Source organism: Equus caballus, chromosome 7 (assembly GCF_041296265.1).
Source record: "Equus caballus isolate H_3958 breed thoroughbred chromosome 7, TB-T2T, whole genome shotgun sequence".
NCBI lineage: Eukaryota > Metazoa > Chordata > Mammalia > Perissodactyla > Equidae > Equus > Equus caballus.
The window spans coordinates 28,933,654-28,949,200 of record NC_091690.1 but is presented as its reverse complement, the minus strand read 5'-3'; the positions used below and the strand labels follow the sequence as shown (position 1 = coordinate 28,949,200).

Genomic DNA, 15,547 nt, shown 5'->3' with positions numbered 1-15,547 from the left:
AGTCTCCTCGCCCCTCCTCTTTATCAATAAGGAAAGTGAAGTTCACCTAAATTAATAATTTACCCAAGTCACAGAGCTGATACGTGGGAAAAAAACCAGGATTCAAAATAAGGCCAATGTGTGGCTTAACTGAGCTACAAGATTGGAAACAAATGTGTACTCCCTCTCAGTCCTGATTCTAACGCTCTTAGAAGAAACATCTGATAGGTGGGCATATCATCATAGGCGTAAATATAACTGATATGGGGTGTGTTTGCATGTGCACAGAAAGTATCATTTATCCAAAGATCCCCAAAGGACATGGAAGCCATATAAATTAATAATTATCTTGTTCCTTTAAGTGCTAAAATTTGGGAGATTTTAATTATTTATTTGAAAGCCTTACTTCCAAAAATTCTTTCAAAGGGAATTACACTTTCCACTGTCCTCTTTTTTTTTTTTTTTGAGGAAGACTAGCCCTGAGCTAAGATAGGCTGCCAATCCTCCTCTTTTTGCTGAGGAAGACTGGCCCTGAGCTAACATCTGCACCCATCTTCGTCTACTTTATATGTGGGATGCCTATGACAGCATGGCGTGCCAAGCGGCGCCATGACCCCACCCGGGATCCAAACTGGCAAACCCTGGGCCGCCGAAGTGGAACGTGCACACTTAACCACTGCGACACCGGGCCAGCCCCTCCACTGTCCTCTTAAACAGAGTGAGCATCTTTATCTTAAGACACAGTGTCAGCATTCTCAAGCCGGTTATTACACTGTCCAGTGACAGAAGGCTGCTCAGGGGTTACTGAAATGTGGATGCCACCTGCCCTCATTTCTGTGCTTTTGTAAGTTAATTTGTCTGCTCTTCATAGTGTCTCTTTTCTCTCTGTGAACTGTCACTTCTTACTGCTATTAGGATAGCTGTCTCAAAGAGCCCCTGTCCTTCCAGGAGCTGTGTGTAAGACCCCTGGGTGAGCAACAGAGGGAGCAAGCTTGAAAGAATTGCTGTAATGAAAACACAGGCAAGGCCTAATGGCGGCCTAGGGGCCTTAGAGAATGGACTCCATGACACCGATATGGGTGACCCACAGTCCTTTGGAAAGGTGACTACCGTACAGTTGAATGAGTGTCCAAGACCTGTATTTGGTGAGCCCCGTGACCCTGGGTCAGCGCACGCAAGCTGGTCACTCCCTCAGCAACACACCATGGAAAATGCTGGTCTAGGGGCCATGACCAAGGGGTCCTCTGCCGCTTCTGAAAGAGCTAGAAGTGTGTCACCTGGAGTCTGGAGCCCTGAATTAGCATCTCACACTATGACCACAGGGCTGGCTGACCCTGAGCGAGTCAGTTAATTTCCCTGCGTCTCGCCCTTCCCCAGCCTCCGCATTCATCCGAGTTCCTGCAGAACTTCCCCTGGCCTAGACTCCACTCTGGGCCTCTCTTTGTTCTGTCCTCCACACGTCAGCAGCCCGTCGCTGCAACTACATGTCAGATATGATCACACTAGCCCCTGCGAAAAGCCCTTCAATTCCTTCCCATTTTGGTTTAAGGATAGAGACCAAAGTCCTTGGCACGGCCCACCAGGCCCTGGAGGCCTGGCCTCGGCCCACCCCCACACTCACCTCACACTCTCTCTCCACCTTTATCTGCACTCCTGTCACCCCCGCGTGCTCAAGTCAGCAAGCTCCTTCTTGCCAGGGTCTCGATGCATGCCAGCTCCTGTCCGGAACTCTCCCTGCTGTACGACCCCCTGCCCACCCCAGCCCTCTTTCAGCCCGTTCAGGGGTTGGCAAGCCACAGCCTACAGGCCAGACCCGGCCCGCTGGCTGCTTCAGGAGGTAAAGCCCATTCGTTTAAGTATTGTCTGTGACTCCTTTTATCTACATCTCTGTTCAGTAGAGTCGCAAAGCGGAAATATTTACTATCTGAACCTTATTGAAGTTTTCCAAACCCTGATCTATTTACACCTGTTAATCCTTCAGGCTTCAGTTCAGAAATCACCAGGAAGCACATCCTTTAACTCCGGAAGTCAAACCTCTTCCAGAACTCTGTTCTTTTCCTTTGGAACATTTGTCCCGGGCTGTGATTACACACTCACTAACGAGACCATTGCTCGCCGCCTGTCTGCCTCACTGTGCTGCTGAGGGAGAGCCCTGCGCTACGGCAGAGACGGGCGGGCCTGCCCAGGGCTGCCGCGCGCCTCTTACCCCCTACAATCACTCGGGGGGCTGGCATTTGCCCACTTTGTTCTCTCCCAAGTCGGGAAAAAGGGATTCATTTTTAAAGCCCGGGGCGATTTCCTCACATCCTGGCCTGCCTCCGAGCCAGTGCCCATGGCTCTGTAACAGGTCACATGTTATGTCTGTTGAGACGTCCGTTCTTTGAATTCAGCACGGCCAGGACTCAGCACCCAGAGAGGCTGACATGACGCCAAGGGCGGGCGCGTCCTCTGGCCCAGTGTCAGAGTTCAAGGACACTTGTTGATCACCTTTGCGTGTTGGGCACCCAGCCACGTGGTTTGCTTACATAAATTCCCCTGATTCTGCATAACAACACGGTTATTATTCCCACTTGAGAAATATAGGCACTTCAGACAACGATAATAATGCTTAATGTAGGCACTTCTTACAAGGTTTTGTTGAATGAATGAAAGAAACTGAGACTCAGAGACAGCAAGCAACGTGCTGAGTATGACATTAATAGGGGATTAAACTGGGATTTGAACTCGTGTTCTATTTACTACTATACCATCTGGTTGAGTTAGAGCAGGTGCAGGCTATCCAGACCTTCCGACTGGGTCTTCCCACATACCTCTGATCACTGTGAACTTGTTCTTTGGAGAATACAGGGAGTCACCTATAAGAGTCCACAAGAATGATTCTGACCAAGGCGCCGGGTGGTTACTTAGGCGTTTGGCACAAGGAGATGCAGGAGGGGGCATCAGAAGACATATTTTCCATCCTCCTCTGCCATGCATAAGCTGTGTGACCTTGGGCAAATCATTTAACCTCTCTGAATCTTCCTCATCTGTAAAATAGAAATAAAAGAACTTGCCTGCCCTTAGTACGGCATTGCTGTTGATAATCAACTGAGATAATGTGCATCATGGTTTTTGATAAGTCATAATAAGCCACAGGAACATAAGACAACAGTACTATTGTCTGGCTGGTGGGAATGTAGCTGACCAGAAGTCAGGAGATTTGGCTTCAAGTTCCACTCTGCCACTTTTGCTAGCTGTAAGATAAGGGTAGTCTTCCTTCCCTTCTCCACTTATTGGCATGTTATCAGCCAGCTCTGGTGGTCTAGTGCTTAAGATTTGGGGCTCTCACTGCCATGGCCCGGGGTTTGTTTCCCGGTCAGGGAGCCACACCACCTGTCTGTCAGTTGTCACACTGTGGCGGCACGTGTTGCTGTGATGCTGAAGGCTATGCCACCGGGATTTTAAATACCAGCAGCATCACTCATGGTGGACAGGTTTCAGCAGAGCTTCCAGATTAAGAAGGACTTGGCCACCCACTTCCAAAAATTAGCCATGAAAACAAGTCAGAACAGCCTCGACAGCACCAACAACAACTGAGGCAATCACAGATGTGACAAAAGCTTAAAGGCAAACACAAGCTCTTTTTCTTCCAGATCCTTGTTCTCCCCGGCCATCCAAAGTTGAAAGAACCATAACCAACAACTCATTTTTTTTAACCTCAGGTTCAGGGCTCAAAGTTGAAGTTCTCTTTAGGAAGAATGCATATAATAATGTATTAGCATCTCCTGCAGTGCATGGAACTGATGTCGACATATAGGCACATAAATGACAGTCAGGTGTGAACGCTATGGCTGGAGACCCCGGGAATTAATTCGATTGAGTTACAGTTTCAGGGTCTCTACAATACAGGTCTGCACCTCGATATAAGACCAGCTCAAAGGGCTTGTAGTGTGAAACTCTATGGCGAACACCACTGGCATGAAGGAATAAAATGTTTATTGAATTTAAATCCAATATCTCCTATCATAAAAGGTTAGTCTACCCTGGAGATTGGGTCATGAGTAAGGGCCCAATTGAGAGCCTGACGGGGTGATGCGGGAAACAGAGTCACTCATATTGACCAAAGACCTCATTCTCGTAGCCAAACTATTCTTTTAACACAAAATATGTGCTTACGTGCAGAATGCTGTGAAAATTCAGGATCAAAGGACAACAATGGCAAATGCCAAAGGTTAGAGATCAAAAACGAGCCTGGGGAAAGCTGGGAAGACTTCCTATCGAATGAACTCTGCCTGGGCTTATTGAGCCTTCAACTCAGTTGGTCTAAGGCAATGTTTTGTTCAACTGTGGCTGCTACCCATTAGCGGGTTATGAAATCCATTTAGTGGGTCAAGACCTGCATTTTAAAAATGAAATATATATCTGGAATAGATCAGAGTGCAATGTACACAGCAGGGGTAACTTTGTTTTCATAAGCTTTGGTTGAATTATGCATCCATGGGTGTTAATGTGTGTCCTGGATTCAACCTAAATGCAAGTCAGCCTCAAAAGTATGACAGTACCTGGCACAAGGGATGTGGACCTGTTCTGTACTCTATAATCAGCCCCTTGCAGAGGACCTGGAACATAACTAATGATCATAAATACATTTTTGGCATCGATGAACTCCTAGTTCTGGTCACTACTAACTAAAGGACTAACTATAAGAAAATTATACAACCTAATACTTTTGAACATATACTGCATGCCACATTTTGAACTAAATGCTTTGTTATCTTACGTAATCTTCCCAACCACACTACAAGGGAGGTATGGCTATCATCCCTGTTTTACAGATTAGAAAACTGAGGCTTGGGGAGGTTAGGTTTCTTGCCCTAAGCTCCATAGTTAATGTGGCTTCAAACCCAGGCAGGTCCACTTTGCTACACTGCTCCCCAAGATAGTCATTTTCCTAGGCTATGGATGTGTAGTTAAACAATGAATTGTTATTCTTTACCCATTGGTATTTGCCATAAGCATTCCTGCCTGAGCGCCCACATCCCTGAAGTCAGCCGTTGCGTTTCCTTGCCTTTGATTCTGACTTACATCTTTAGAGGAGGATATTTAAATAAAGCTTGAGGAAGGCAACAGTGGGGTACAGTGCATAAAGGAAAGCCTCGGGAATTCTGGCTTCCGGTCTCCGAGTTCCATACAGACCACCAGCTCTGGGAGACTTCAGTTTGGACTCTCGCACTCCTCTTCACCTGGGGGTGCCCACTCATCCATCAAGCTTGTCCTGAATGTCACCCCCCCGGGGACGCCCTTCTCAGCCCCTCTGACTCAGTCAAGTCCCCATCACAGGGACTCATACACGGTGCCCTGAACTTCTCCTTTGTAGCACTCGTCACACCTGCAGTCACGTGACTATTTAGGTGCTCACTGGTTTCAAGCTCATCTCTCCCACCAGACAATACAGTCCGTGAATGATGAGACTCTGTCTTGCTCCCCATCACATCCCCAGTGCCTACCTTGGAATCGGTACTTAGCACGGCACACATCTTTACTTGGCAGTTGCATTAATAAATTCTCCTTTGTAGATCCAGCTCCCAAGAAAGCACCTGGTACTCAATAAATATCTGTTGAATTGAATTATGAAATTTCTTTGGGCAAGTCACTTCTTTTTAGTCTTCAGTTATCTTACCTATAAAAGAAGGATGTAGTCTAGCCCCTTCCAGCTCAAATGTGAATTCCTGAAAATGCCGGGTATATTTATAATGTGGCATAGTTTTGCAAAGTGGCCTGGGGCAAAGCCAGGGACAGACAGGCCTGAGAGGGACACCACAAAAGGCCTCGGAGAGATGAGTGCAGGGGGCACTGGAAGCATGCTGCCCAGGTATGAAGATGAAGCAGGTGGCCACCCGTGAGAGGGAAGTGAGGAAGGGCATCTCCCACTGCCACGAAACAGCTCTCTCTGAGCCCAGTGGCTGATGCCTGGCATTCCGCCATTAGAGAGCCTGGTCTGGGGACTAAGACATCATGTTTGGTTGACCTGGAAATAAATCTATAAGTATTAACACATTCTAGCCTTCTCAGTTGCATACCCCATTTACAAAGGGATGGCAGGTCCTATACAAGGGAAGTGCTCTTCCACTCAGAGCTCACCTGAAATACTGCATACTGTTCCAGGCAGCACTCTTGAAGTGGAGCATAGACTAACTGGAATGTGTTCCAAGGATATTGACCAGGAAAGTAAAGAGACTGAAATCACATTATAGGATGAAAATGTAAAGGCAACCATGGGAAGGATGGAATAGACGTGCGGACCCGAGAAACAGAACAAAGAACAAAAGCAACAGGCTTCAGAAAGAAAGAATCCTGCCCAATACACAGACAAGCTTTCCAACAACGAGAGCTTTCCAAGATGGAATATACTGTCCCTATAGGTAGTGAGTTCTCCAACACTGGAGGCATTCAAGCACCAACTCTACTTCATGAGAACGCATTTGCAAGAATCCAAGCATTCGAGTACAGCACTGGTCTAGAGGACCTTTATTATTCCTTTTGGCCCCAGGAGCATGGGATCTAGATTCTACTTCTACATCAGGGGAATCAGGAGGAAGGCCAGGGCATCAAGGGGCAGATGAGGTCCTTGAACGTTGTGAGAAAACAAGAGAGCAAGAGTATGGGGTAATGAACACAGAGAGAAAAAGCCACTGTAAGAAAACTTCTTCCTGGTCTTCTCTCCTGGCTGAATCTCACTACAGTTGATTCTTGTTATTCATGGTGGTTAAGTTCTAAAAATTTGCCACAAACACCGAATCAGAAATACTGAACCATTAGGCCAGCCCGGTGGCACAGTGGTTAAGTTTGCATGTTCTGCTTTGGCAGCCCAGGGTCCACCAGTTCAGATCCCAGGTGTGGACCTATGCACTGCTTGTCTAAGCCACGCTGTGGCAGGCATCTCACATATAAAGTAGAGGAAGATGGGCATGGATGATAGCTCAGGACCAGTCTACCTCAACAAAAAAGAGGAGGATTGGCAGCAGATGTTAGCTCAGGGCTCATCTTCCTCAAAAAAAAAAAAAAAAGAAAAGAAAGAAAAGAAAAGGAAAAAGAAATACTGAACCATTGCTCCTAAGGGAAAAACAGGGTTAGGTTCCTATGAGCCTCTGGTCACAGCATTTTCATCAAGTAATCAATATATAACCTTGTTTTAGGTGTGTTTCTGCTTACAGACACCTTATTTAATATATATTGTTGATTCATTCATATTGAATGACAGCACTGTAACTCATGCCTGGATGGTGCTTTTCTAACAACTGTATATTCTCTGTAAGGCGCATCACAGCTTTCTTGCACTTAGGGACACTAGACAGCACTTCAGCACAAAGTTTGTGGGTCATTTTAAACAGCAAAATCTCCAAAAGAAAGCACATAATGCAAAAGACATGACACTAGACAGACCGCAAAAAGGACACGTTTCCAGTATGAGAGCTGAAGCAAGAAGACGGCATGGCCTTGTTCAACCCCAGCTGGGAGCGTGCCCATCTGCCGACTCAGATTTTTTGCTGCTCTGTGCATATCTATGAAAGTGCCTGAGTATTGATTTGGGGTTACAAAGAGATTTTAGCGACTAAACAAATTTGCGAATAAGGAATCCACAAATAATGAGATCAACTGCACTCATCTGTGCTTGAATGTTTGGCTTCCGCCAAGATGTGCCCAGACTTCCATCCTGAATCCCCAACCTCTGGGATGCGAAGTGGAATTTGGTCTAGTCCTCATCACCCCTCCTGCCAAAGAAGACAAACCCACAGGGGCTGTTTTCAGGGACTCTAGCGACAGATAAATACTGTCTGGGGCAGGAGTGGAACTCAGTTCACCCCAGTCAGCTCCAACTGAAAGTACTACCCCTCACTGATGCTCTCAGAGGCTTAATGTACTCTCCAACTAGCTCAGGGTTTGAGAAGTCAAATGTCCCTGCATAGGGCAGCGAGGATGCTCAGATTGCCTTTCCTTCTGGACAGAAGTACTGGTTTAAAAATTTCCTTTACCTACATCTCAGCTCCCTCTTTTATTCTCGTATGGTCAAAAATCTCACAGACTCTCTTCTAAACATCTTGGGGATGATCAAACTGGCACGGGGTGAGTGTACTGCACAGTCTGTAAATAGGAAGACTCAGCTGCACATCCTTCTCTCACCGCCTGAAAGATAGGAGGTATTTCGAATCAGCTGCTGAGGAGAGAATTTATCAGAGAGCTCAGGCATGCTCAGGATTTTTCATCTTACAAGAAAATTACTGCCAATGGACTGACACAGTCAGGGCATAGAGAGTGCCTGGCTTCACTTGTTATACACGCCAGCTGGAGAAGTATCTTGGGAAAGCAGTTGTACTAATAACACACAACTTTGAGCTCTGAGTGGCCGATGCCAATTGAACTAATGGTTCTAATGAAGCGTTGGGGCTGAAGGAAGCTGGTCACTCCCTGTCCTTCAGGGCAAGATGCATAGCTGAGGTTTCAGGGATGGGCTGAGAATGGCTCATCGTTGCCCCTAGATGGATGCAGGCTCGCAGGTGGGAGACAGTGTGTGGCTGAGCCTCACTGTGCTCTGGGAAGATGGGGAGTTTTTCATCTGGGGGTGTCAGCAGCTCTTGTCTGAGCAGTCCACGTCAGGCGGGCCCCAGATGTGCTACAGACTTTCCCGAGAGCAGAGCCATGACTTCTGGTTCTCATCTTCACACCCACTCAGAGCCACTGCAAAGTGGAACTGGTGATGCTGCCATGCTAGGGATGGAGGAAGGGCAGAGGTTAGGGATGGAGGAAGGAGAGAGGTAGGGGAGGCAGAAGGCCATGGGGAACCCATCCTGAAGCAAGGAAGACTAGCTGGCAGAATTTATTTCCACCAAGCATGGCTGGCACTGGCTGGTTTTTGCAGCCCTCCTGCCAGGCCCTGGAGTTGCAGCAGGAGTGACATGAGCATGTGGCTCAGCCCTACTTTGTCCTTCTCTCTGCCCTGAACCAGACTGGATGCTGGATTCCAGGAACACTGCATAGAAAGATAGAGAAATATATAGACAGGTATCTCCACAAGAGACGACAGAACTAAAATTTGCACAATATAGCAGAATCCTCAAAGCACATCTATAAACAATATTCCACTTTGTTCTCACAATAATTTTATGATGTACATAAAGCAGATATTATTATGACCATCATCCCTACTTTACTGAGGAAGCAATTAAGGAACAGAATTGCTAGGAACTGAGGGCTGGGACAAGAGATGAGTCTTTCCACTGCCCCATGGTGCCTGCTCCCGCACACAGCTTCCTCTCACCTTCCTGAATTTTCCTTTCCCTTTGGCCTGCCTGCCTCCACTCCCTACCCCTCTGGCCTACGGCCTGCCCCATGTCTCTTGGGAGCTGACCGAGCCAGGCTGCTTCCTGAGACGAAATTAGCAGCTCGGCCTCGTCCAGCTCTCCCAGGCAGGAGCTGGCTGAAGAGGCGCAGAAAGGACTCACTCAGAACTGGCAAACTTCCCCAGGCTGAGCTCAGGCAGGATGCGCGATGGGGCATATTACAAGAAATATCTTTAAAATGCAGCACTTTGAAACCCTGCTCCTCTGCCCAAAAGCAGCCCCCCATTTGAAAATTTAAGTAGCTCTAATTTCTTTGCTGGCTGATGTGTGAATAAGCTTCTGCAGTCAGTGAATTTCCCATCAAGGCTGATCAGCAGTCCCTGTGATTTGGGAGAAAGAACCAGACATATGTGGGCCAGGGAGGCAGGAGGAGAAAAAGCCATCAGATCATACCGTCCAAGGCCAGCTCATCAGCCCCTTGGCTGTCTGTGGTCCTGGGAGTGGCCAGGAAGGCCAGATGCCCTCACAGGAGGAGGTACTTAATAGGCTTTTAATTAACTAGAGGAGTATTGCTCTTAGAGAATGGAAAGAAAAGGAAAAGGGAGAATTATATCAATGAGTTGAAGGGTCTTCCACTCGAATTTTAAATTCCAGTCGCCAAGGGAGGGGCTTGTCATATGAAATCTCTCTTGAGCAAACTGGCGAGCAGTGGCTTTAGAGAACTCTCATGACAAGATCCTAGGTCCCTAGGGCTCTGGTGTCCCCACTGGATGTGAGCTCCTGAGGGCCGGAATGGTACGTCCCGAGTGCCCCCTGCACACCTCCACAGGCCCCAGTACTGGGCTCTGTGCGCACCTGTCCCTTGGTCCCCAGCACATCCTTTTCCAGGCCCGTGCTGAGCGCCACTCTCAGCTGGCTGTTGCTGGGTCTGCACCCAATGAGTCCCCAGTCCTGGAGTGACGCCAGTGTGAGAATACTGCAGCAGAGGCAGAGCACGGGAGCACGGGGCACGGGAGGAGGTTCAGAGGCAGGCAGGGCCCAGCACAGCAGCCTGGCTGTGGAACTGCCATTTCGTCCTGAAAGCAAACGGGGGCCACTATGGTGTTTTAGGCTCAGAACGACACGCTCCCATCTGCATTTTCTAAAAGGAAAGTTAAACCAGATGACCTTTCAGGTCTCCTCCAGCTCTTAAGAATTTATGATATTCTAGGAGATGTTGTCAACTATTTTAAACCTCATGCCAATTCCCCTTTGCCTGGCTCCTTAATTAAAAGGAAGAAATAAGCGAGTTTTCAGTAACCTTCAAAGCGGCCCCCAACCACCCATCACTTTCTCCCCCATCCCACCTGAGAATCCACTGCCTCAGAATCCCCTCATCAAAGGCAAAGTCGCTCCACAAGCAGCCGCCCCAGCCGGCCCACTCTTCTCAGGTCTGTCCCTCAGCTGGGGAGCTGGCACTCGAGGCTGCTGATTTTCAGCAATCAGACCCCCGCTCCAGTGCTCTGAGCCAGGTCCCGCAAAGGCGGCTTCAAAGGATCTGCATATTTATGGCAAACTCCTTCCTCCCATTGAAAATGTATTAGACAGCAGGAATCAGGGCACTCTGAGCAGCTTCCCCCACTGGCAACCTGTCTGAGCCTTAATGGCTGTTTCTGTTAGTGCAGATGGGACCTGAGCTGTCACAGAGGTTTGTAATGAGAGGCGCTGGCGAAGGGGCACAGAGGCTGGGGGACTAGCAGGGGTGCTTTCCATGTAGAGGAAGACACTTCCCTCACTGTTCCCCCAATGCCACGTGCGGGCAATGGCAGTGCAGACTCTCATCCCACAGGGTGTTTTGAGGGTTTTCTGTTGTTCTTTGTTTACTTTTGAAGTAAGGGAAGGGGCCTGGAGGTGGGGACGGGGGGGATCCCCCCAGCAGGTCTGCTAAAACTGCCGTCAAAGCAACTGGGGTTCCTGGCTGCAGAGGGCCATGATGAGAAAAGTAGCTGCCTTGACGCAACTTGGAGTGCTGTCAAAGCAAGCTCTGCTGCCACCAACCCAGGACGACCCCAGATCTCCTGGGAAAGGGGGCAGACGGCAGGAGAGGAGACTAAAGAGAGGCAGCCTGTCCTCCCAGAAACTAATTGGTGGGACCTGCAGTAAGTTCAGGAAGTTGGAGCTGGAGCCCCTGAACCTTTTAGAGGACACAGGATCCCTGAGTTCTTGGTTTGCCAGGGTGACTCATGAAAGTTATCTCATCCATCCACCTGCCTCTGGTTAGAACCACACTCACGTCTCCAGAGAACTCCCTTGAAAGCTTCATTTATATCAGCTTTAGAACACGAAGGGTGGCTAGCAGTTCACAAGGCTTTTTACTCACCCTCTCCTGGCCAGCTCTGCTAATCTCTCCATCTCCATAGGAACAGATCGGTGGTCCAGGAAAAGGTGGCTCAGGGATGTTTTCTATGCAAAATTCATGGGACAGCAACCCCGTGTCTTTGGGGGGCGGGGAGGGGGAGGTGGAGTTATTCATTGACCCCAAGCCTCAAAGTTCAGAACTAATCAAAAATTCAAAAACTAATTCCAGGAAGCACGCTAATGTGGTGAATAGAAATTTAGTGTTTGGAGTGAGGAAACTGAGAGTCCCACACGCTCTCAGTTCTGTGTCACTTCACCCCATCCGGAGAGTGGTCCTCAGTTTGGGCCTCAGGTTTTAACAGTGACCCTGACAAACCAAAAAGCATTGGCGGTGAGAGATTTGGAGGCCAGGTGGCATTGGGAACAGCTAGGGGCTGCTGTTTGAGAAAGGGAAAAATCAGAGAGGCGGAACAACTCAAGTGCTGTGTAGTAACTGTCGACTGTGATTTTTGTCTTTCCCAAAAGACTGTGAGCTCTTGCAGGAACCATGACTCATTTACCATACATTTCCTGTCCTTGACACAGAGTAGGTGCTCAAAAAATTTTACGCTAAATTTCAAGAATGAATGAATGAATGAAATCAGACTATTTTCCAATATTTGAAGAGCTGGTAAAAAGGAGAAGGCAGGCTATTCTGGGCTGCTTATAGGGCAGAATTAAGAGGCAGATTTTGATCCAGTGCCTGGAAGACCTTGGAATGCATCCCTTGAGAGGCAGTGAATTCCCCAGCCCAGGACATGCTCGGGGGGAGGCTGGGTGGCCATTCCTCTCAGGGACACTGTGGAGAACATTCTTGCATTGGGTTGGAAGATTAGACTAGAGGCCTCGAAGGTCTCCTCCAACATGTTCTGGGGCCATGCTGCAGAGTGGAAAGACCATGGACTTTGAAGACAGTTAGACCCAGACTCAGTTCTTAAGTCTGGAATTTACTAGCTTTGTGAATGGGGACACATTATCTACCTCTGTCTCAGTTTCTTTACCTGCAAGATGGAGAGAATAGTTTTTATGCATGGTTGATAAAAAGATAAGAAATTGAAAATACCTATGTATATCACCCAGCACAGTGCATCACATAGAAGACATTCAATAAAAGTTAGCTATTATTATTATTATGTCAGTAGAGCCAGGTTTCTGTCTAACCATAGGCAAGCAGAAGACAGCACCATCAGACCCAGTTTCAATAATCCTTGGGCTTAGCCAGGCCAAACGTTGGGGGATCACCATCTTCATTGCACAGAGGAAGAAAATTGAGGTACCCCATGGTGATGTACAGTGAGCCAATAGAAAACTTTAGATCTGCACCTTTAGTGAGGGATGTCAGACCTCCACGCCTCAGCTCTCCCTTTCCCAAAGGCTTAATTAGAGCCTGTTAAGCCATTTCCGATCCTCAGATGAAAGGTGTGCTCATCTTATCCCGGCCCTAACAAAGTCGCTAGGGGGCTGCTCAGAATCTCTGATCTTTAGACCAAGTTAAGTGAAGGAAATTAAGGGCCCTCTAACGCTGTGCTGCTTTTTTTCCTTGCCTCTTTCAAATATGATTTCTCCCAAATCAGGAAGAAAGATTATACTATTCCAATACCACCCAGGACATCTTCTGGGGGATGAGAAGGGAGAATATGGGATGGAGAAGGGAGATCTCACACAGGCAAGAACTGAGGGAGGGAACTAGAGAAACTGGAAGCAATACTATTGACTTACATGCCCAGAAATAAGCAATCGGGATTCAGAAATGTCCCTTACAGGACACCGTAGGGAACATTTCCCCTCAAACGGGCTCCACTGGAAGCTCCACAGAGTCGCAAGAAGGAAAACCCTCTCCAAACAGAATCAAACTAGTAATTTTTTAAATGGTAAAAGATAACCCTGAATTCCGAAAGACTATTTTTAAAATGGTAATAATCCCTTGATCAGCCACTGGCGGGGAATATGGCATTTGGTTGAGACATTTTACCAATTACAACCCACGGTGTCCCTGCGTGGTGCTTTCTAAACAGTCAAAACCAGCTCTTAATAGTCACTCGCCCAGACAGGAAGAGAAAGAACAGAACCAAGTCCAAATGAGAAGACGCCGTTACAAAAGAAAGCCCAGCTCAGCAGGTCCCTGGGAGCCAGGAGCTGACCTGATGGGCAGCAGGTGGTGGCAAAGCAACAGACCTGGGCAAAGTGTCTTGATTTGGGAGCTTAGGGATTCCAGGAAAGTGAGGAAAAGCCACGAGTGGGGGACCAGAGAGCATGGACAAACCTGAGTGGTGTGGACTTGGACAAACCTGAGCGTGAATTCCAGCTCTGCCTGAAGTCCTTGCTAAAAGTGGACGTGGGCCAAGTCCTCACCCTCCCTGAGCTTCAGTTTCCTCATTTGTGAAATGGCAGTTTATCCACCTTGAAGGGCTGACCTCCAGATTGGAAGTGATCTGCGCCAAGTGCCCCTGTGGTGTCTGGTACACAACAGGTACTCAGGAGATGCTATTTCCCCTGCTCCTGGTCACTCTCCCCTCCCCTGCCAGCATCACCTTGGATGGAGCTGGGAGAATATGAGAGCAGAGATACTGACATTCCTCCCACCAATTAATTATCCCTCCCCAAACCACTTCTTCATCCTGTAATAAGCAGGGGAAGGACACTTGTCAAGAGGCAAAGATTGGCCTGGTGATTGGGATGGGACCTGGGGACCAGCGTTGCGAAGCTACATCTGTGCCCATGATACATCTGCACAGTTTTCAGCGGTACTCACGGAACTTGAGGCAGACAGGAAAGCAGCAGGACGGTCGCCAGATTTGTTGAAGAAAAATGGGCAATAAAGAGGATTATTGCAATCCACTTTATAGGTCCAATCAGGAGGGTGTGTCCCATAGGGTAGCCAAAGGTCAAAAACATCATCCTCTTTCATGGTCACTTCTGCAGCACAGTCTATTCAACATCAGCTCAAAAAAGATGGGGATGGGATTTGGGGAGGTCAAGAAGGAATTCTATGCATAGAGGCTGAAGTTAACTAACACTTTCTATAAGGGCAGTATTTGTCCAAGGGTAGGTCTGTGGACCACCTGCATCACAGTCATCTCTCTGAGTGCTAGGTAAGAATATGCAGATTCCTAGAATGCACCCAGTTTTACTAACTCAGAATTTATAGCTGGGGGGCCTGGGAATGTACCTTTTGAAACAAGGACCATTGGTCATTCTGGTACATTCTGGCACACTTTGGCTTGAGAAGCCTTACCCTACATCAATCATGTGAGCTGCTGATGAAGGAACAGCAGCTGCTGTTTAGGATGCCACAGAGCAGAATCCCTTGCTGGGCTGGAGTGGGGCCTGAGGGATGGATACTGGTGGCTGGCAATGCTGTTTCTTAATGACGCAGACAATCCTGCGGTCTGGCAGCTGGGAAAAGCCGGCCTGAGTGGCGGCTGCTGGAGAAGCAGAGTTAAGGTGAAGAGGTGCTTTGAGCCTAATCAGCTGCCGCTCAAGCGGGGGTGGATCAGGGCCACCAGCCAACCCTGCCACTGCACGTGTCGCTTGATGGAAGGGGTGCTGGAGGCGGGCTCTTTCTGGGGAGCACTCAGGAAGCAGGGCAGACGTCCACAGGGAGCCATTCAAAGCTGAGACGGGGCTTTCATGGCGTGGGTCTGGACTCGGTGTGAGCGTTATGCTCTCTCAGCTACCACTTCTCCCCGTCATTCTCTCCACACACTCCGCTCCCTCACTCTGTCTTGTCTTCTTATAGCACTTATCAGTACTGACATTATATTATATATGTATTTGCCTATTATCTCTCCCCTACTAGAACACAGGCCCCACAAAAGCAGACACTGTGCCCATTTTTAAAAACGTGTGCCTGGAAGAAAGCCTGGCATACAGTG

The 15,547-nt window shown here is 48.2% G+C and overlaps 1 protein-coding gene across 15 annotated transcripts in view; it reads right to left on the bottom strand.

The window, feature by feature from the left end:
- GRIK4 (glutamate ionotropic receptor kainate type subunit 4) overlaps positions 1–15,547 on the bottom strand; it is a 413,900-nt gene that overhangs the window by 87,365 nt on the left and 310,988 nt on the right. The gene's annotated exons all lie outside the window — the stretch shown is intronic.